General features: G+C 40.7%; 1 protein-coding gene across 1 annotated transcript in view; it reads right to left on the reverse strand.

The window, feature by feature from the left end:
* ZFHX3 (zinc finger homeobox 3) overlaps nucleotides 1-23115 on the reverse strand; it is a 704611-nt gene that overhangs the window by 566987 nt on the left and 114509 nt on the right. Inside the window, exon 2 of the mRNA XM_035024866.1 lies at nucleotides 22396-22664. The gene's annotated coding sequence lies outside the window, so the exon portion shown is untranslated. The remainder of the gene's footprint in view (nucleotides 1-22395; nucleotides 22665-23115) is intronic.

The raw sequence follows: 23115 nt of genomic DNA on the forward strand, positions 1-23115 counted from the left end.
CCAGCATTACATTACCCTCCTTCCTTCCTTCCTTCCTAACTTTCTCATCTTCTCTGAACCACCGCATACCAGGGTAGCAATTACCCCCAGTCATCCCATACTGGGGTCATAATTCCCTCCAGTCACCCCATACTGGAAGTTGCTAACAACTTCCCCCAGTCACCCCACATCGAGGGTAAGAATTCCCTCAGTCACCCCACATCGAGGGTAGCAATTCCCTCAGTCACCCCACACCAGGACAGAGATTCCCCCAGGCACCTCACACTGGGATAGCAGTTAATCCAATCATGGTCACACAGGCATAGCAAACAGCGAAGCTTGTCTGGTCCAAGAAGAGAGAATATACAGCCAAAGCAAGCACCAGGACAGTGCAGCTGACCAGAGGGCTCAGCCTTCTTTATCACCCCGGCAAAAGGGATGAAAGGGAGATCTACTCACTTACTGATTGTTGTTATTTGGAAATAAAAACCTCTGGGTAATCTACTCATGCACCGTTCTCCTCACAAAAAGCCTGCTCCCCACTCTCATCCTGACATGTGGGCCCACAGTTCCCCAAATGAGCCACATCCTTGCCCTTCCGGCCTTGCTCACAATTCTGCCTTGTGTGTCTCTTGTAATCGGTGACAGCCGTTCCACCTGCCATCAACCCAACTCAGTACAACCTACCTCACTTGCTCAGGGCTGCCAGATGTACCAGGAGGCCCGGGATCATGGGAATTCCAGTTAACAGAGAATAATTTTGAAGTATAAGTGTGCCCTAACTATTGCCTGAGGCATACTTATACCACAAATGATCCACAGCTTACACGAAATGTAAATTCAGCTGGGTGTCCTTTATTTTTTTTCTGCTCCATCTGACCACCCTACCTTTTTGCTACAGCACCAATCCCCCTACATTCTTACCAGGCACCATTCTAGAATGAATGCATGCAGAATAAATGAATGCAGATCTAGATGTGAGGGGTACAGCAGGAAGAAAGGTGGACCCAAACAAAAAAATCAGAAACAGAAGCCCTTTCCACATGGAGCGAGGGTCTGCAGGCCAAATCCAGGGTATCATCTTCTGTTCCGACATCAATCCACTTGGCTCAAGAGTTACACTAGAAGGCAGCCCAAGCAGAGGAGTCCTTGAGGCCCAGCTCTACCACCTGCCAGCCAGCCCCCAATGGGTCCTCGCCCTCATCTCAGAAAGGGGACAGAGCACCTGCGCTGCAGGCTGATGTGAGCATATGAGGCAGTAATGTTCTCAGGTATGGTCCTAGGACAAAGCCAGGAGGGAAGTAGGTGGGGGAAGGCATCACAACAGGTGACCTGTAATACTGACCTTCACTGGTCTTCATTTCTGGGCTCCCTTCATCCACACATCCCTCCAAGGAAGGGATGGCATCCTAACGATCACTGTATTTCCGGTGCCTAGCACGTGCCTAGCATGTGGCAGTGGGCCAGCTTAGTGGGTCCAATTCTGCCTGCTTTAGTACATGACGAGACTTGAAGTTTGCATGCCACACAAGCAAAGAGAAATAAAAATGTGAAGCCAGTTCCCTGATAAAGAAGGAACAACAACTAACATCAGAGAAAGAGGGGTTTTCTGTTTAGGCTGAATAATGCAATTTACATGTTATCCCCAAGTGGATATTAAAAGTAAATTCATGGGGCGCCTGGGTGGCTCAGTCAGTTAAGTGTCTGCCTTCAGCTCAGGTCATGATCTCAGGGTCCTGGGATCAAGCCCCACATTGGGTTCCCTGCTCGGCGGGGAGTCTGTTTCTTCCTCTCCCTCTGTGTGCACTCTCTCTCTCAAATAAATAAATAAAATCTTTAAAAAGAAAAAAAAAGTAAATTCACTTCACTTTGCTTTTATAGATGCTCTCTAAGGCAACTTGTTTCTAGGAACTTTGGTGCAGAGATACCCATAAAAATAAAAGACCCTAATTTTTATGGGAGCCTGGGCTTTATTTTTTTTGTAAACATGTTTTTGGTTGTAAAAGTAATTTGTAAAATAGAGAAACGTTACAAAAGGCCCAAAAATCACCCACAATTCCTACATTCACGGATAGTCCTTGTCAATATCTGGTGCATTCTTCTATCCCTTTTTCTCACATGTATACACGTGTCTGTATATATACTTTGCCCCTTCAGGTATATACCTATACATATATACAATAATTTGGGATCCTACTTTATTTAATTTCATATGCTGTTTCTTTCACTTCAGTAGTTTTCAAAAACATATTCTTAAAAAAGCAAGATCTTTACATGCCTTATACTATTCATATATGTGTGTATATATAAATATAAATATAATATAATATAATACAATATAATATATAAATATAATATATATAAAATATATATTATGTATGTATAAATATATATACACACATATATAAAATCCATAAATATTCATTATTTATACATCCAATGACTTATTGTTAGACAATTAGTTAATCCCAGTATTTTAAAATAATTTGCAACAATGATGTGATGTTTTTATACATCTTTTTATACATGATTGCCTCTTTTCTTATATATGATTCCATGATTTATTTCCTCAGGAGAGAAAATCCTAGAAGTCCGGTCAAGGGCATGCACTTTGGTTAAGATTCTTGAGGCATAGAAAGCACCAGACCTCTAGGAATCATTATAACCAAGTGTAAAGAGACACCCAACGGCCTTGCTGAGACTAGCTGGGACCTCCACTAATGTCAGTAGAGATGGGTTTCCACACAGGAAGAAGTAAAAAGATCTTGACACCCCAATCTCATCTCTAACATTCTCCTCCATTTGGCAAGGGGAAAGTGCAGGTTTGATTTTTTATGAAGGCAGCCAGTTGGTGTCCTTATACCAAGAATTGTTAAGAACTCCTCAGCTGATAATGGCTTACCATGAGCATTTGTAAAATTCATCACTAAAATCAAAATGTACCTCTGCCTAGGTTTCAGTGAAGATTCCTATCTAAATGCAAGAAAATAGAGTTTGATGATCTTTAAACTTCTAAAAATTTCAGGACCATTTCTTTAAAAAAAGGTTGACACTTGGGATAGCGAATGCATGGTTTATATTGCCATTACTCCCCAGTCTTGTACCTGGTGATTCCAGGCCTCTTTTTCAAAGATCTTGGATTTGGCCTCTGGGTTCTCATCACAGTCGTGTAGGTAGCCTGGATCAGTCGACTGGAGTTAACACATAACTCATTTTACAGTCTGGCTATAGAAATACACAATATACAACAAATCAGTTGGAGCTAGACTGTTGTACAAAGGGGTGAGGAGTCTAGAGCCCAAACCACTGCCTTCCCCTCAGAAAAGATTTTTTAGGGTCCTGTTTGATGGTCGCCAATCCTGTGGATCTGTTTCAATCCCTCCAAATCCTAGCACGTCAAGATTCTTGCACACTGTCATTCACACAACAAGAGATCCCCTTTCACAGAAAAGAGCTCATTTGCCTCTTGTTTGCCCTCTTTCAGTGCACCTGACTCCAGGTCACGGGATCGAGGCGTAAGCAGAAGTAGCTGCGACATGGGAGGCCCACCACCACCTTGGCAACAGTATCAGCAATGGGGACTTGGCCGCAACGATGGAGTTTGGATACTAAGATTGGCTTGGATAGAATCATTCTTTTGACTTTTTTCGGATTTGGGCTATAAGAAGCTACAGGCTTTCGATAGGCACAGGTATTTTTAAAGGCACCTTCAAGTTCTCTCCTAGCAGAAATCATCTAATTAAAAACCCAGACCAAGGTGGTGCCAACAACATGATGCTGAGGACAGGCACTCCACTAGTTTTGGCTGAGAGAAAGGCCTGCCAAGACGGATATGTGGGCAAGCCATCAGGAAGGAGAGATAGGGGGCCCTGCCACTGTCCTAAGAGCCCTCTGGTGTCCCCTGGTCTGTCTACTTCTGGCTGAATGGAAGGGAGAGGCAGGGCCATTTACCCAGCCCCAGGGCCTCTGAGGAGCAGAGCATCTAGGCGGGTCTGGGCCATCGCCACGGAGCTGCCACTGGGTATTACTATCATTCCAGACAGCAGCAAGTCCCCTGGAAAGAGAGATTTCAAACCCCACGAGCTTAGCCCTCCATCCCCTTGTCCTCCCCTCCTCATAAGAATAGAAAGAACACATGTTCCCATTAGTCGCTTGCTGGAGGGTTGCTGTGGGGTATATGCAAGCGGCCTGTATGCTGGAACCAAATTTGAATCTCATTTGCATCTTCCAGGTAGACAATGGATGCTGCAACAAACACACAGGCACAGCCATTCCCCTCGCCTCCCCAGCGAGGCACCAAGGGAGGCAGACCAGATGACATTTCCTGGGAACAGGCCTATCATCTGTATGCTTTCACATCCACTTGATAAAGTCCCCTCCTGGCGGCCGAGGCCCACCCCAGCTGGAGAGGCGTTCTGAGAGGCTTTTAATTAAACTCCTGATTGCCAAGAGTGGTATGCGTGCGCACAGGAGGGCTGGCGCTCGTAGGGGAGCCATAAAGCTATGTGTCCTTAACTCTCTGAGGTCATGGGCAGAAGCATGGCCGTTGCTGGCAACCCCTTCCAGAAGAGCATCTGCGGTGGGATGTAGAGCTAAGCCCACGTCACCGTGGCCTGGCACCTCCTGTCCTTGTGGGTGGGGTCCTGGCTTCACAGGCACCTGCAGGACCCCTGAGACAGAACCCATGCTGGGGTAAAAAAAGAGAGAACAGGGCTGCACGGGGGTGGGTTCATGGCACAGCCAGAAGGAGAAAGTCTGGAAAAGACTTCAGACCCTACAGGTGGCTCAGTTATTGATCAGCACATCCCTTCAGGGAGGGCGGTGGATTCCAGGAGCAGGGGGGTGTTCTTTGTGGCTCTGACCTGCTTTGACCCGACCTTTGTAACTCTATCAGGACTAGTGGTCAGTAGTTATCAACTGTCAATAAACCGCCAAAAAACACACACTGTAATTCAGAATACGGGGAGGCCCATCTATTTGCAGATCGATCTTGGCCTTGTGAGTTGACAAAATGCAGAGTCCCTTGTCTTCTTATCATAATACTGAAAATATGTGCTGTGACAAATTGAATGATCTACACCTCTCGCGCCCCCCTCCTGGGGCCCTTAGTAAATACAAGGCGATTGATTGGGATAAAAGGTGAATGGGAGGGCTGTGGAATTCCTCTAAAGACCCCAGTGCCACAGCACAATGGACTAAGGAACTACTTAGTCCATCTCATTAGTATATCTACTAAAATCCTATAAAATCAGAGCAGGGCTAGCATGTCCCAGGTATCCAGGTAATTTACTAACAATCTGCATGTGTTTGGATAACTGAGACAAAAACAGAGTTTAGAGGCTTCATGATCCATTTTAACACATACCTGGAGTCACTGGATTCTTGCCAACCCCTTTCCATGTGACCCTGTGCTGTGTTGATTTGTCTCCGGTTTTGTAATCCCCCCCCACCCCTGTCCCATCCCACGGAAAACAACACTCTGTTTTTGGAGGTGGTGAGATCACATCATCGGGGCTGATCTCAAGATGCAGAACAGGCCTGTGGGTGTGCTGGGCAAGCCTTCTGCTCCCCAGCCACCATGACAGTGGTGGAGAGGAGCGAGGTCAGAGACTTCAATGGTGCCTTCTGCACGGATCGTTTGCCGGAGCTGATCACTCATAGTGGTCAAACAAGCAGTTTGGCTGATACTTTCTAATAAATTGCCAGCAACGCTATTTAAATTGTCTATAAGTTGTGGATAAGGATCATGCCTACTTTCCAGAGTTGGGATATGGATTAAATGACTGAATACCTATGTAATGGTTAGAAGAATCCTACAGGTAACAGGTAACACTCAATACATGTTAGCGATATTATTAGTGATATGATTTATGTTACTCTGACCACAGAATCATCCTCACTGTTAAATTGCTTGGCTATATGGCACATATTCAAGTCCCTGGTGTATGTAGGTAGAATCTGTGTTTCCCTCTGTCACACCTGCGTGACAGGGTTTCTCAGGGTTTCTCAGTCTCAGTACTATTCATGTTTTGGACCAGATAATTCTTTGTTGGGGGACTGTTCTGCACCCTGTGACGCTGGCGTCCTTTACCTATCAGATACCAGTGGCCCTCCCTTCCCCACGGTCATGACAACCAAAGATGCCTGACACTGTCAAATGCCCCCAAAGGGCAAAACTGCCCAGGATGAGAACCACCAAGATACAGTCATATTCATAGTGCCCTCATACGCTGTCGTAGGAACTTGGCCTCCACTCAAGTGTCCCTGCTCACTGGGTTGGTTCCTACAGGAACTCACACGGGAGTCACCACAGCTACCTTAGGAAACCGCTATTTGCCTCTTGGGCCGTTCTAGCCTATCAGTGATTCTCTGCCACTGACGGCTGGGCTGCCCTCCAGACCTCAACAGTGCCCTCCCAGTACTGATGTCCATACCAGAACGTACCTGCTGATGCTCCCCAAATGGGTGCTGAGTTCTCCCTTAGTGCTAGGCAATGGCTATATCCATTGTCACTGCCACTCTGGCTATCAGGGCTGAGACCATCTATGCAGTGAAGCCAGGTGATATCCCAGCTGAAGTGGGGGGAATGGCTCTGGTTTGTTTTCAGTAGATGGACACCAGAGCAATCCAACCTATTCTCTAGAGGTGGTACAGAGCTGCACCGAAAACAGGCCTTTGGATTCACACAGGAACCTTAGAGAGGTTGACCCAAAGCACACATCCGTGTCACTTGCTCTCCAGAATTCCAGCTCATGATTTTCTGCGTTATAATTGATTCAAGCTAGTCTCATTTCTCAGACACAGAAAATTCCTCTGTTTCTTGGCCAAAGAGACATTGGGGAGGCCTGGAGCCCACTAGCTGCCTGATATAATCAACTAGAACCACTGATGCAGAAGAATCACTTGACTTCTTACAAATAGGGGAAACTTAATTTTGGAGAAATACTTTATTCTGCAGATGAAAAAACTTAGGGTCAGAGATGATTAAATGACTGGCTCAAGGTCACACAACTAACAAGTAACAAAGGAAAGAACAAGATGCTCAATTCCCTTCCTGGTGGCTATCTTTAACTTGCAGACTACAAAAAGTGTTGTAGAAAGTAACGCTACTCATGTAGAATTAATTTTAGGAGAGGGGTCTTGCACATCAGTGCCTTTTTTATTGGCATGGGATTAAGGGGTGTTCATGTATGAATGTGGTGGAAAACTAAAGCTTATGCCTTCAAGCACCAAAGCTTTGCTTTCACTTTAAGTATTTTTTAAAAGATTTTATTTATTTACTTATTTATTTGAGAGAAAGTGAGAGAGAGAGAGAGAGAGAGAGCATACACAAGTGGGGGGAGAAACAGAGGGAGAGGCAGACTCCCCACTGAGCAGGGAGCCCAATACAGGGCTCGATCCCAGGACTCTGGGATCATGACCTGAACTGAAGGCAGACGCTTAACTGACTGAGCCACCCAGGCATCCCTCACTTTAAATATTTTTAAGAATATATTTCTAAAACATTTTAAATATGAATACGTCAAAGGTTTTTACCTAATCAGTATTAGTGTGTGCATTTGGTGTCATACCATTTTTTCTGTAGAAGGCTTCCTCCCACCCCCCATTACCTGGAGCTTATTTTGTTCTAAATAGTCAGTAGTACTGTATGTAATTTCTGAATAAATGAGATCATCTATTATTAATATTTTCACGAACAAGTCTACATTTACCAGCTTTTGGAGGATAACACTGTTTCCGACTTGGAAATGTTAATCAAAGAAAGTTATAACTCACTAGTTTCTAGATATGCCCTATTGGCCATTTTTACCCACGAAGCACTAATGCCTGTTAATTTTTCAAAGTATTTGCAGACCAAAGGGGTCCTTGAAAATTCCTCTGTGGCCTTTCTCAATATTATGCCTCTTTTTTAAACCAATGGGCACCAAAGAAAGCTGAAAGTAAAGGCAATATTTTCTTTCAACATGGATGTTCAACTTTTTCTTTGGCTTCCTTTTCTTGAGTCAGATGTTGTAACAAGAGCTTGATTTGAATGACAAGTGCCCTAAACCTATGAAATGTCAAGTGTGGACGCATCAATTTTACGTCTGAGGCAGGGGAATGTCAGAAGTGTATTTGCCTAATTCCATGGTCCCAGTTTATCACTCTCTTCCATGCCTGTAACTCTCAGCTCCAGAGAATTCCAGCTCATCAAGAAAAAGTACAGAATAAGGCTTGATGACATTATCACAAAGTCAGATTAACAACAAATAGGGGGAAACAAAAATTGGATCTTCCCTGGTAAAGATGTTTTCCCTGCAGAAGGGTAGATGCTGATAATTCGGTCCCTGGGATAAGTCCATCAATCATTATGAACTCAGTGGCTCAAAGGCAGTCTTGGCCATTTGAATAAAGCCACAAAAATCATGAGCGAAGAGGATGTGAAAGCAAATTACAAAACGCATATAACTAGATGAAAGAAATAATCATCCAAATGTATTTTAAGTCCTTGTGAATTAGCAATTTTCTCTATTGACAGGAAACAATAACAAATCATAGTATTCATCTATGCATTGCCTCTGGGTTATACAAAATTCAGGAATTAAAAAAAAATTCTCAGTTATAAAGTGGAAAAACAATAACATGTTAACGATAACCCTTAAGAACTGTTACTTGTGTTAAATCAGAATTTTCAGAACCTCAACCTCTTCCCAATAGTCCCAGCTTCCTCTTGAAAAATTGGAAATAAAATGTGGTCATTACCGTAACAACAGCAGTGCAAATGTCCCCCTTTCTAAAAACTTCCCACTTGCCCAGGCTGTGATGGTGTTTTCCACTCAAGAGGAAATCGGGGTCACTAACAGCAAAGGAAATGGCAGCCAGGATCAGAGACAAAGGGGGCTTGACGGCTCAGAGCAAGGAAGCGGTGGCTGTGTTTGCTGAGGAGGGCGAAAACCTGTGAGCGATAAAATGCCCAAAGGGGAGGAATGGGCATTTAGACAAGAGGAGCACATCTGTATCCTACCATCCTAGGAGGGAACGAAATGGGGGTTTTTGCCCTCCTTGCAGAACAAGTGGAAATGAACACACCCTAGCTTTCCCATCCTTGGAAAAGTCTCTGAGGGTCTGGTATCAGCAGTAGGCGGGGGGAGACAAGAAATCCATCAGCTTCCCTACTTGCTCGAAAGTTTGAAAAGTCAGTCAGCAGAAGGACACTGCTGACCAGGCTCCTTGGTTCAACATCCTGCTTGATGATTAAATGTGGTTCGGAATATTAAAAGGGCCACCTGGGAGATGAATGAGTGGCTCTTTCTCCTGCCAGCCTTGTTCACCTCACTTTGCTACCTCTGAGCTCAGAGCACTGTTGCCAATGACCTTCGTCTTGAGATGGTGAGTAATAGGTGACAGAGTCCTCAAACCTGGTCCATTTGGACTTTGACTTACGCCAGAGTGCAACTAAATGCAAAATGTTTTGGATGCAGGAGGGAAACCACTGAGCTACTTGCTGGTGCTACATTACTTCAGTCCCCGTGTGACGTACGGAAAGCAACCCACAATTATACAATTAGACTGAATATACACTTTCCCCATTAGTGTTTATTTTTGTCACCAGTCACAGTGCTTACTGGAAAAAATGAAGGCCGTTAGTCTTTGTGGCTCATCTTTCCTTCCCCCTTTCAAAGCATTTTGCTGATCTCCTTTGATTTCTTTGCAGTAGCCTGCTGATTCCTCCCTTTAAGGATGCTCCTTGGAGTTTGAGGGGCTCAGAGGTGTGTGGATTGCTGAAATTGGACTGACGTGGCATATTTACCTTGAAAGGCTGAGGCTTGTGTAAAGAGGCCCCCGGCAACTGGCTGTCAGTGGGGCAGGAAGAGGAAAGGAAAAAAAAAAAACAAACAAAAAAAACCCAAAGAGGAAGGACGATGCTTTCAAGAGAGGCTAACTCTGGACGCGGGGTTGAGGGAGAGGAACAGGTGTGGCAGTTCGTCGTCAAGTGCGTTGCTCCTGAGTGCGTGGGATCTGCGGGAGAGGGGACTGTTGGGAATGATACACGAGGTGGAGGAATAACCACAGAGTGTTTGCTGAACGGCTAAATTGCCTGGCGGCAACCCATCTGACCATCCAATGAGGTTCCCAGCAGCACAAATCAGAAAGTCAGTAAGACACCACCAGTTCCCAAATTCTATCTCATGGCACATAAACCAAAAGTCTCAACAATCAATAATGTGTTACTGAATTACCGTTTGAATTCAGTGTAGCAACATCGCAACGAGCAAGTGCGTCCAAGAGGCATTGGAGTCAACGAGTGACCTCCAAAAATGTTAAATGAGATGAAGTGGTCAGATCATAATTTTGGAAGTAATGTCTTAAAGGCAGCGGGTGGGGGATGTGAGAGAGAGAGAGAGAGAGAGAACGAGAGAAAGCCTGCAGTTGATCTGCTTTTTTTAAAATGGTCCCATCCAGTACCAATTCACCATTCCCGTCTCTCTGTGCCAGCCATGGAAGATCTCCAGCATCTGTGAGTTTGTGTTTATTTCCGAAACTTCATTTCTGACTGCTTGAGAGGTGAATTTCTAAAGCGACTGTTGATTCATGGTTGGGCCCCTACCTAGCTTACATGGATCCAAGGAGATCCATGGGGCTAATTCCAACTCACTACTATTCTGGTAGTAAACATTTTCAGGACCTAAGGAACTACCAAGACCAGCCTTTAAAATGTTTTTTGTTGTTTTTTTTTAATTCATCAGTTTCTCAAAATATGTGTAGCTCAACAAATCATCACTGATCCCATGCATATAAACACCACTACTCTACTTTTCCTCTCATCTGCCCTCTTCCCCTTTATTGCTCTCATATTAGTAGATTAAAAGATCAGAAGTGCCAGCTTTTAGCAAATAGATTCATCTTTAGTCACAAACAGATTTCCATGAGAATGAACACAAAGTTATTAGAGGAAAGAGATAAGTACATTACATATATTTTAAGCTTGCTGTCTGATTTCTGTTAGGCATGCCCTGATTTCTTTTAAGCACTGGGAACACGTTCATTTTCCAGTTTATATGGGGGATCTTACGTGTCTAGAGTGCCATTTAGAGGATTACTAATTTACTAAATGGTACCCCAGTGCCCTGAAAGAGTTAATTCTCTTCCAAGAGATAAGCAATTTATTTTCTATTTAGCAGCAGGATAAGGCCCACTGCTTGCAAATGACTACGAACCCCTGAGAGAGACAGAGAGAGAGAGAGAGAGAGAGACAGAACGCTATATAAATACAGGGTATAATAATTATAATGTCAATCCACAGTATTATTTTTATACATAGCCTTTCCTAATCTTCATCTACAATGACCAGATCAATATTGTGAGATCCCTGTCACTTTTGCATATATCTTCGGAAAACCGAATGCCAAATGTGCCAAATTCTCTGGCCAAAAAAAAAGTCCCTTTAACCAATCAATCAACAGATGTTCCCCAAACACTATAACTAAACAGAAAGCATAGCCCAGAACCTGCCTCCCCAGAGTTTCCAATTTATTTGGGGTAATAATGATTCTGGAGCAGACACGTGGCCAGAGGTAATGATGCGTACGTACCAAGACAAAGCTCAAGAATGGCCACTTCAGAGGAGAGAAAAAGCAGTCACACCATGAAACAGCTCTCTGACTATCCTGCACTGGGAATCAATGACAATACTTATTTCCACCTTGGTTCAAATTCCAGCTCTACCATTTGCCAGCTGTGTAATTTTGATCAAGTTACTTAACCTCTCTGAATTTCAGCGTCTTGAAAAACCACGGCCTTGAAATGCGGGAAGGATTGCACAAAGTTACATCTGCAAAAATGCTTTGTAAACTGCAGTGTGCCAAACACAGATGCCGAAGTTACTCGAAAATGTGCACCTTTTCTAAAACAGAAAGGATGGAAGACAACGTGTGTGCATGAAAACTTGCTCAGCAGTCAGAGTCTTGGGATTCACACTGTTTTCTCTCCTCTTCGATGGGGGCCTGGGTAGGGCAGCAAGGAAATGACAGCTCTGATGGAAGATACGGGAATGGGAACCTAACGAAGGGAGGGTGGGGTATGTTTTAAGGATGGCTAGAAGAAAAAGAAATGTTAGAGAAATGTGAGCCTAATTGGTCATCCAAGGGAAGGCAAAGGGAAGGAAGACGTGATAAAAGGGGAAGGGCATCCATGTGAGTTTGCTAGGGTTGCTGTAGCACAGAACAAGGGAAATTTATTATCTCATAGTTCTGGCAGCCAGAAGTCCAAGATCAAGGAGTCAGCAGGAAGTCCAAGATCAAGTCACCGAGTTTCTCCTGAGGCCTCTCTCCTCGCCTTATAGATGACCATCTCCCCTCTTCACATCACCTTCGCTCTGTTCACCTCTGGTTCCACACTGCCACACACTTTAATCCATCTTGGATTAAAGCCCCCTTCATTTTCACTTAATTATCACTGTAAAACCTTATCTCCAAATACAGTCACCTTCTGAATTACTAGGGAGTAGGACTTCAACAGGTGAATTTGGGGGTAGGGAGAGAGGGGGCACAAGTTAGCCCATAACAACATGGAAATTCATAGATGGATTTAGAGCTCATGCGACAGCAACACGTAGAGAGTGGAAGAAACAGATCTGCAAACATATGGACAGCCCAAATGTTCAGTGACATAACTGTAAAGATCTGGAGACTAAGGAGTTTGGTGAAGCAGATGGTTTTGTGGATGGAAGTTACTGAGATGTGCTTCTGAAGATACATTTTCCTAAAACAAGAGATAATCCCCCTTCGCAGAATAATCAGAGCTTCTAGGCATTATAATAATGTTCAAATTCTGGCCTAGCCCTTTCACATAAGCCTTTCATAAAAGATGGTCGTTTCTTCCCTAAAACACTTCAAAAGTGGGCTCTCCACAAAATCCTTTAGAGATCTGCTGTGTTGATTTATCTACTCTGCTTACCAAAAAGTTGTTTCTTATGTCTGACCCAAATCTCTTGCTAATGGAAGCCAAAGGCCCACTGCTTGCAAATGACTATGAACCCCTGAGAGAGACAGAGAGAGACAGAATGCTATATAAATACAGGGTATAATAATTATAATGTCAATCCACAGTATTATTTTTATACATACCCTTTCCTAATTGGCCAAAGCCAATTTCAAGGCTTCATGACTTTGGTGAGTTCATTCTCTTTTACATTCCCTGCTAATCTTCCTTTCCAGGTACCCTAGTCCCAACCTCCTTCTCTCTCCTCCTCCCTCTATGTATATGGAGAATCATTACTCAGAAATACCCACAGAAAATATAGTGAGTACTTAAGTTACTCCTTGGCTTTCTCTTATTTTACAAGACAAACAAATATAACAATATATAATAATTACATTATATTATACATAGTAATATATATAATAATATAAATAAATATCAAAACATTCTCCCCTTTCCCACCTGACATCCTAGATTTAGCTTTTCTTCAGTAAAACATACACAGAACACTAAAACACTTTTTTAAATAGGGATTTCTAGTGTGGATCATTTTGTCAAGTACCACGAAGGAAGTAAGTTGGTATTTTTTACCATATCAATACATACACAATTTTAATCCCTTGTGTGGGACTTCTGAAATACATCTACCTTTCAAAGTATAATATTCTGTATATAACTTTATATGCAAAAGAGCTAACTAGAATTCCCCAACTTGTTATACTTAACATGATCATTTTCTAACTTAATCATTAAGTTTGAATATCTTTTTTAGTTTTTTCCTCTCAGGTGTAATGTAATTGACCACTTTTTAGCCCCTAGGTTAGGTAGTTCACACAGAGGAAAAGGAATGGACTTGTGGGACTCCATTCTGAAATATGACATGTATAACAGTCAAAAGCAGTGTCCCTTCTAAAACTCAAATCAGTATACCTTTTTAAGAGGGCTTATTTGAAAGTAGGATTGTGGGTGAGTGTATTTATGTGGTAGCCTCCATAAGAACTATGTGATCCCTTCCTTGTATGTCAGATCAGAACAGATGGGAATATAATTCAGCAACATGCTTAATATTCTCAATTACAGTGTCCATATAGCACCCATACAACATATTGCATCATATATTTATTTTGTGTGTATCACTCCACCTATACTCACCTCTTATAAAAATATTTTCATATATACAATGGATAGAATTCTGTGTATCTCAATATATGTCATTATATATATAATTCTAGAAAGTATCCATGTTTTTTCCAGCTTTATTAACTAAAACAACTGCCCCTTCCCCTTTTTTAAGACTCCCAAGATTTTTCCCCTTATTTTTTCTATAAGTGCATCCACTGAATTTAAAGAGATGGTATAACTATATAAACTAGAAGGGACCATTGCCTAAGATCTACACTTGGTATTAAGTAGGAAACCACCCAAGGGGTACCACTGAGCAGCCTTGGGATGATCTCTTTTCTTCCCAGGCTTGCTCTACCCAAGTGTCAAGATGCCCAAAATTCATAGTCACACAGTATGCCCTACCTATCTTCCCTTGAATTTTACCATTTCAGGGCATGAGAGCCCAACTTTCAACTTCTAGAGACGATCTCATTGAGCTCTTTCTTTGGCCATCTCAGCCTGCTATACTGCTTATACATGTGGTAAGTAGAACTCTGAAAGGAAATTACCACCCCTGGGAGCAACCAATAAATAACAGGAGTTTGTGTATAAATACACCAGCTCCCTTTTCCCTTAGGTGGGATAACAGTGAAGTGTGTGTTCTCCATTCTTCCCTGAATTTTGCTATTTAAATCAAGCTTCTATTGCCCACAATGCCAACTTGCTTGCTAATATACTCTTTCTTAGCACCTTCCCTTCCCTACTTTGTTTCCCCCACATTTTTTCTAGTTCCTGGGATCACCCACAGATAAATTACTTTTACTTGGATACATATCTCAGGGTCTATTTCTGAGAGGACCCAAATATAGACAATGTGGTCATTCATTTGGGATAGCATCAATATTGCTAAGAGGTCTTCTCTTAAATGAAGACTCTTAGATTTGCGTGTGAGGGGGTAGATGGTGGAGTGAATTTGGAACACAGAATCTCCCTGCTCCAATATCTACCCAAAGGAGCAAAAAGTAGTGAAAACCAGCAAAATGTTCACCAGGGATAGTCAAACAAAGGAAATGGTATAACCTCAAGCTATAAACTTCAAAAAAATATCATTTGAGAAGAGGAGGAAATGTATTTTGATGTACCTCAATGCTACTTTCAACTAGACCCTGAACATCAGAATGAGCAGAAAGAAGTAAAGAAAATGTTTAGAATTGTCCCTGAATACCTCACAGTTTGGAAACAAACAAATGGTGTGCTTAGGCATCTTGGGTTGAGTCAGGAAAATAATTTCGAGAATAGAAGCCCTATCACTATAAGACTTCAGTCTTATTTGAGGCAGGAAAAACTGCCCAGGCTCAATATTTTAGAGAGAGGGCTTCAAGATAATAAGATATATTCCCAACTTGGTCAAGTGAACTCTGATGAGGGACATTTAATAAAATCTCAGGTGAAGAGCTAAGTCCTTGATTCTCTGAGAGAAAGTCCATCAGAATAATCCCTCCTTCAAAGTACTTTGGATATAGACAACAGGATAGAACATTAAGCTGTGAGTAGGAGAAAAAACAGGCCTCAGATAAACTAGGAAGGGGTCAATAAGATTTATCCAACATCTGTCCGTGCAAAAAGAAGACATCCATATGGCTTCACATATTAAGCTAGAATAGATGAATGAATAAATGAATGAATAATTTAAAAAAAAACATGAAAGGACTTCCATTTTCAATAATGACAAACTAATTCTTTTAGACTAGACCTGCTGAAATAAACTTCATATACAGGATAAAACACTAAAATATCTTAAAAGCATTGAAGAACTGATGAGAAATCAAGGATCTGATCAAACTAAAGAGACTTCCAGAACTCTGAAAGGACTATGGAGTGCAAGAGCCCCTCTTTAGCCCACTGGCTAAAGTGAGTGAGGATATTTGCCAAATTCATGAATTTGGATTTTGGTTTTGACAGCTTTGCTATATGTGAGGTGGGAGAGGTATCAGTATGCCCACTGTCCATCCAGGGTAATGAATCTAGTAAGAGACCTCTCCACATTAAGCCAGGATCTCAAAGGACTACATGTTGAAGAACATTAAAAAGTAAGTAAGACATGCAAAAGAGAGATGGAATACTCATCTGGAAGAAAATACAACCCAAGGAAAAACAAAATTTCTTTTTGAGTACTACACGCTGTAGAATAGTTTAATATGTCACAAATTTACTAAAATAGTCACTAAATGGTAGGCTATTAAAGTAGCAAAAGGATATAAGAAAAAGAGATTGTGGAGCTTTGGAGACAAACAGAGGATCAAAACATCATTATATAATGAATAAATAAATGAGCATAAGTAGAATATAATAACATGACCGAAAATAGAATTCATGGCATAGGGGAAAGGCTTGAGATAATCTTAGTAAATGAAAAGGAAAAGAGAAAAAGAAAAAATAATCAATGGCCCTGGTGCAGAGAATACAACAGATGGTATAAAAATATCAGATATATCAGGGGGGAAAAGTACCTTAAAAAAGGAAGAAATAGGTCTATCAATCTAAGGACACAGTATATATATATTTTTAAAGATTTTATTTATTTATTTGACAGAGAGAGACACAGCGAGAGAGGGAACACAAGCAGGGGGAGTAGGAAAGAGAGAAACAGGCTTCCTACGGAGCAGAGAGCCCGAAGCGGGGCTCAATCCCAGGACAGGACTTGAGCCGAAGGCAGACACTTAACGACTGAGCCACCCAGGCGCCCCAGGACACAGTATATTCTAAGAAAAACTGATACTAATTAGTTGATGCTAGACATATTCTGGTTTAGTTGCTGAGTTTAAAGGATAAAGAGAAAATCTTTTTAGTTATTCAAGTAGAAAAATCAAGTTCTCTATAAACAGAAAAATTAGATGAGCCTCAGTCTTCTCCATAGCATTAACTGCAGGAGACAAGGAAGCAATATTTACAAGATGCTAAAGGAAAAAAGTATGCTCTGTAGAATATCATATCCATTCAAGCTGATGTTCACATACAAACACAACATTGAGATATTCTCAAATATGAAGGAACTCAGAGTATGGAATCCATGAGTCTATATACCAATCAAACAATATATGAATGACAATTTTGTGGTTAAAGGACAGTACCCAGTGCCAGAAGACAATGAACAAAGGCCTATAAAGTTCTGAGGAAAGAAAGCATGATCTGAAAATTTTATCACCAGCTGAAGTGTCCTTTTAATTATTCATTTATTCATTTTTATTTTACTTCCTATGCCTTCATACTACACCTTGAATATAAAGGCAAGAAACATTCTCAAGCATGCAAGAACTTAAAATGTGGCATTTAAATATCTTCTAAAAGTCTACTTAAAGATAAAGTTCCTCCAACTAAAAAAAGAAATAGAATTTAATAATGTAAGAACACAGATCTAAAAACTTGAATTGAGCATTGAATTGTTATTTGATTATAGATGTATAAAAATATGACAAAATTAAAGTGTTATTCATGGTTCAGAACAAGATGACAAAATGTCACCACTTTGACAAAGTAAAGCAGTAACCAGTAAATACCAGGAAACAGGAAGGAAATTGGGTGGTTGTGTGCTATTTTTCTCATCTATTAAGCAGGGAGTCAACCACTATTATATAATACTGAAACATGAAAAAAGAATAAGGAATGTAGACAAAGCTTTTTCCTAATCTTTTTTCTTAATCATAGATAGATCAATTAAGAAGTATATTCTAATGAAAAATATCCTCCCCCACTAAGGATCCAAAATTTCTTCAGTTTCACCTTTAAACTTTTTCTGTTAAATTTTGATATAATAATTTAGTACCCCCCAAAATAATTTGGTACCATTACACTTAGTAGTTGTTATTTTTGTCATACACAATGCCTCTTTAAAAATCTCAGTTTTTTCTCAGCCTCTGAGCCTTTCACGGTCTCTGTCTCTCTCGCTTTTCTTTTTTCTATGTACATGGTAAACAAATTCTTGGGGAAATGTTCACCAGGTAAGAAAGATGACTGGTTTTAAGTGGTGAGATTTTTTGTGAAATTCTGCTTTCTTTTTTGTACTTTACTATTTTTAATTTTATAATGTGAACATATACAATTTTTGCAAAAATAGTAGTCATTACTCTATAAAAGAAAAATACAGGCTTCTATCACCTTGTTATCAATGTATTTATGATTTTGTACATGGCAGAAAAGGAAAGTAGACGCTGGAAGATACTAGGAGCTCAGATTGGGAAATTGGGGCATAAAGAAAGGGGGAGAAAATTATAATAGAAGCATCACATCATTTTTATTTTTTTTTGTATTTTTCCCTATGGTTTCAAATTAAAGTAGCTGTCATTTCAACTTTACTACATTGTTTATTCTGCTATTTTATTTAGGAAATCTAGCCTCTTAGGAAGTGGATGCTCCTTTTCTCTTAATGGTTTACCAGATCCCTAATTCTGACTCTCTCAGATATTTTAATCCTCAAGGTTTCCTGAGCATGTCAAAGGCGGACTCACCAATGCCTGCATACATTTGCAGATTAACAGCTTCTTCCATTAGCAAATTGGAAACTCTTTCCCTCATCCCTTTTATAGTGGGAGCCTTTTTCTCTTAGTAGTACTATGATTCCCATTTCTGCATCTTCCTTTATTAATCCAGTCTGTAGAGCATTTCCATTTTTCTTGGATGCTTCAGCCTTCTGTTGAGTTAATGAGTGTTAAATGGAATGGTTTATTTGAAGAAACAAAGACTACCTCCTACAACTAATGGGGACACTGATTCTCAGACAGAAGCCAGACACTGGTAGGTAACAATACATGTGCCATTCTTTATGCTCCCCTAAGTCACGGAGTTCTCTTGAGGTCACAGAGTAGGTACCCGAGTAACAATGTTCGCACAGTGGGGGGTGGGGGAGATGAGACCAGGAGAGAGGTGGCAACTTCTGTCTTAGGGATCTGAAATGGATCCTCCAGAATACGATCCAAATTTTCAACATAAACATTCTAGATCCACTAGGATACACTAGACCTTGATAAGTGGAAGGAGGCACACCACACCCATCACAAAATACTTTAGACCTGAAGACAACTAGGAGTTGAAAACCCCTACCACGCAATTCCTTTAGGCTACTTATTTAAACTCAGTTGACTGTTAGTTGTACCAAATAATAAAAACATAACCCCCCTTGTATTTTGTAAAATCTGTGTCTGCTTTTGAATACAGTACCTAACAGCATCTAGTCACTGCATTAAATATCCTATTAATAATGAGTAGCTTCTCTATTTCTGATTACAAGATGAACATATTGAGGCATTCTTATTTGAGGAAGCATCTGTATTTTTGTTCTTTCTTTAAAATTTTATTTTATTACGTTAATCACCATACATTACATCATTAGTTTTTGATGTAGTGTTCCATGATTCATTGTTTGCGTATAACACCCAGTGCTCCATTCATGTATTTTTGTTCTAATGAACAATTAGCTTAGCTTCAATATGCAGTCTGGATGTTTTAAGCATTCTCTAAATTATTATTACTCTTTGGTTAAGATTTTTGATTCCCTTAGTATTTTTCTGTGACTAAGATGATCCCAGGTGGAAGATCCAATGGGTTTTGGCTATAAAAGCAATTTTTAAAAAAAAGTTTACAACTTTAAAACAGATCTAAATCCAAGAGAAAAATGACAATTTTATATATATGACATATGTGAGGATATTTTGATCATATTTTAGGAGAGAACTCTTTCATATGACAAACCCAACACCTTCATTTAAAAGCCAAACTCTGCTTGAAAAATATCAAAGCTTTCATTTAAGTTGCCATGGGCAAACAGAGTTATGTACAAATCAGAATCATTTGGAGAGATGGGGGGGTGGACACTGTATTTAACTTTCAAAGCACAGTGAGTAGAATGAGCTCAACTCTACACAAAGAGTTCAGAGTTTCTGGGATAAACACATGGGAATCAGAGTTGGCGTAAAAGGTAGAAAAAGGAAACTGAAGATTACAAAATTCAGTCACATTTCAAAATTTTCTGCTACAATAATTCACTTTATATAGAATTAATGTGGCTGATTGAACGTTTGTGCTGTAATTTACTTATGATTAACATTTTATGGTGAACAGATTTCACCATCTCCTTCATGCTGTGAACTCTAAGCCATAGGTCAAAAATAGAAATGAAACAGATAAGCACAAACTATTCTCACTGAAATATTAATGAGATTTTAATTTACTGCTTTAAAAATACATCTTTCATCAACATCTATATATATAAAAATCAGTATTTTATTTAAATTTTTTAATCACATTAAAAATATAATGAACTCTTCTAGCTGGCAGAAAGACACCAAAGAGTCTAATTCACACAGGAAATCCTAGGTACGTAAAACATTTTTCCAACCTCCTCAGATGCCAGAAATATGGTCACATGAAGACACAGCCATTGAATCCATCATAGCCAAGAATCTCTTCTTATTTAACCAGCCCTGAGCCTGAAACACTGTAGAGCAGAGACAGCAGCATCCCCACTGCACCTTATCTGAATTCTTGACCCACAGTATCCATGGGAGTCATAAACTCATTGCCGTTTACCACCTCTGCTTTTTGGGGTGGTTTGTAAGGCAACAAAAGATACCTGGAAAATCCTAAGAGGCTTTAATATGCAACCATGCCTTTGGCACCATCTCAGATCCCTGTTACTTTTACTCTAGAGAAAAAAATCCAGACAACCCTAAACAACCAGAAACTGTTTTACAGATGATATAAAGACGGTGTGTTCTTTGAAGCAAACAGCAGACAATAAAACTAGTCTGATGACAATCCCAAGGGAATATCTTATGAGGATTTCACATGTGTTGAGACCATTAGACCTGCCAAATACAGCCATTTCTCCAGAATTTTACTCAGGTTAGTTAGGAAATACCAAGGGTCTTTCACCTTACTCACACAGCCAAATTTCTCAGAAGAGCCAAACCACATGTTCTCAATTTCTTCACTTTCTATTCATACCTCAACCTACTCAAACCCTTCATAATTCCTATTTCTTTTTCCAAGTTAGAAAGTCATCCCCCAGAAAGAGGTTGTGTGGCTAAGGAAGAGGAGTGAGAAGTGACTACACACACACAGGAAAAGATATATACAGTTTGCATAAGTAACATCCCATCCTTTCAGTCACAAATCTTCTATAATGTTATGCAAATATTCAAGATTTTTCCATCATTTATAATAACAGTGTTGGGAAAGCGGGAATATTAGAACATAAAACAGTAAAAAAAACTCCTATAGCAAACTAACCCGGGCCTTGATTTATCTTTGCCAAGGTCAGACCAAATGAGAATTAGACCTTTGATGCCAAGAACATGCTACTTATTGTTTAAATGATTTAGAAATGGAAGCATATCGTTAACAAATTCTGACTTGACTGCCTTTTAGAAATCATTATGGCTTTGTCTGGTGCCCATCACAGATGGGGCAGCTTGGAGAATTACAGCATGGCCTATTGATAGGAACCAAGATCTGCTAAGGCCTGATTTTCACATCAGCCAACACTTGCTTTTACAACAAAGGTGAACACATTTAGTCCATAAAAATAGCTCCTTTGATCTGAGACGTCCAAATGCTTCCCAGAGACCTTATATTTGTATTTTTAGGGGAGAATTTCTTGGGGAGGATGGAAAAAATAATTCTTCTAATTCACTTACACAGCATAGGAATATGCAGACCAAGGGGTGGACATACAGACCCAGAGGACTGCAAAAATGGAACATACATGATGGTTCCACATGGTCATCCTCTGACACCATACTGACTTTCGTTGTCCTATCAACTCAACAGCATTCCATGGAAAGAAAGGTGACAGTTAAGAGAGAACTAGGACATCCATGAGGAAGCCAGTAAAACCACACAATTCAATGAAGACATTTCATTCCCTTTACTTTCTAACAAGCTCCAACCCATTCAAAGCACTTATTAGAATTTCAAATGAAAAGCTGAATACTACGAGCATTGTAAATCAGCTACAAACAGCTTTTAAAACTGTGTCAGGAAAAAATACACATGTAATTTTCTCCTTTTTTTTTAATATTGCTTTTTTTTTTTTTTTTTTTTTGCCCTCAAAGCGTTTGTTTGTTAAGAAGCAGGTACCAATTTATTTTTACAGAGGGAATATGTTTGATTTGGGAAGGAGTGAGGAGGCACAACTAGAGAGATCCTTTAACCTAGGTTGGTAGGCGCTTCCAACATTATTTCCACTTGTGGTACATGCCCTAGCACCTGGGCAATGGGTGCCCTTTCCCAAATAATGCAGTGTTTATTTTTTTATTCTTTAGAATTCTTAGAATCTGAAGCAGAAATATCACTTACCTGGGGAAAATTGCTAGTCAGACTTCTCCAGTCTAGGAAACCGTACTTGCTGACTTTGAACAGTCCAGAAAAGATCAGGGTGCTAGAAGAGCCCTCCCATCAATGCGGGACGTGCAGGAGGGGGCAGAGTTCTTCTCAAGAGTCAGAAGCCTGCTGCCTCTTTTGCTAGGATATCCTGTGGCCTCCCATATGTTCATTTCCCTGAGAATCTGGCAGGGTCATGAGACAGGGACACTTTAGAATTGCTCCTCATTTCCCTTTTCAAGTCCCTGGAAAGAGAAGAAAATAAAGCTTCCTCAATTTGTTGAGTTTTTTTGTTTTTTGTTTTTTTTAAGATTTTATTTATTTACTTGACAGAGAGAGACACAGTGAGAGAGGGAACACAAGCAGGGGGAGTGGAGAGGGAGAAGCAGGCTTCCTGCAGAGCAGGGAGCCTGATGTGGGGCTTGATCCCAGGACCCTGAGATTATGACCTGAGCCGAAGGCAGACGCTTAACGACTGAGCCACCCAGGCACCCCTCAATTTGTTGAGTTCTTAAAGTAGCTAGAGACTGGGATCAATTTCCAAATTAAAAAGATTCCTTCCTTCCTTCCTTCTTTCCTTCCTCCCATCCTCCTTCCTTCCTTCCTTCTTCCTTCCCTTCCTCCCTTCCATCCTCCTTCCTTCCTTCCTTCCTTCCTTCCTTCCTTCCTTCCTTCCTTCCTTCCTTCCTTCCTTCC

The sequence above is a fragment of the Mirounga leonina genome, unplaced genomic scaffold (genome assembly GCF_011800145.1).
Source record: "Mirounga leonina isolate KUSES-001 unplaced genomic scaffold, KU_Mleo_1.0 Mir_180, whole genome shotgun sequence".
Taxonomy (NCBI): Eukaryota; Metazoa; Chordata; class Mammalia; order Carnivora; family Phocidae; genus Mirounga; species Mirounga leonina.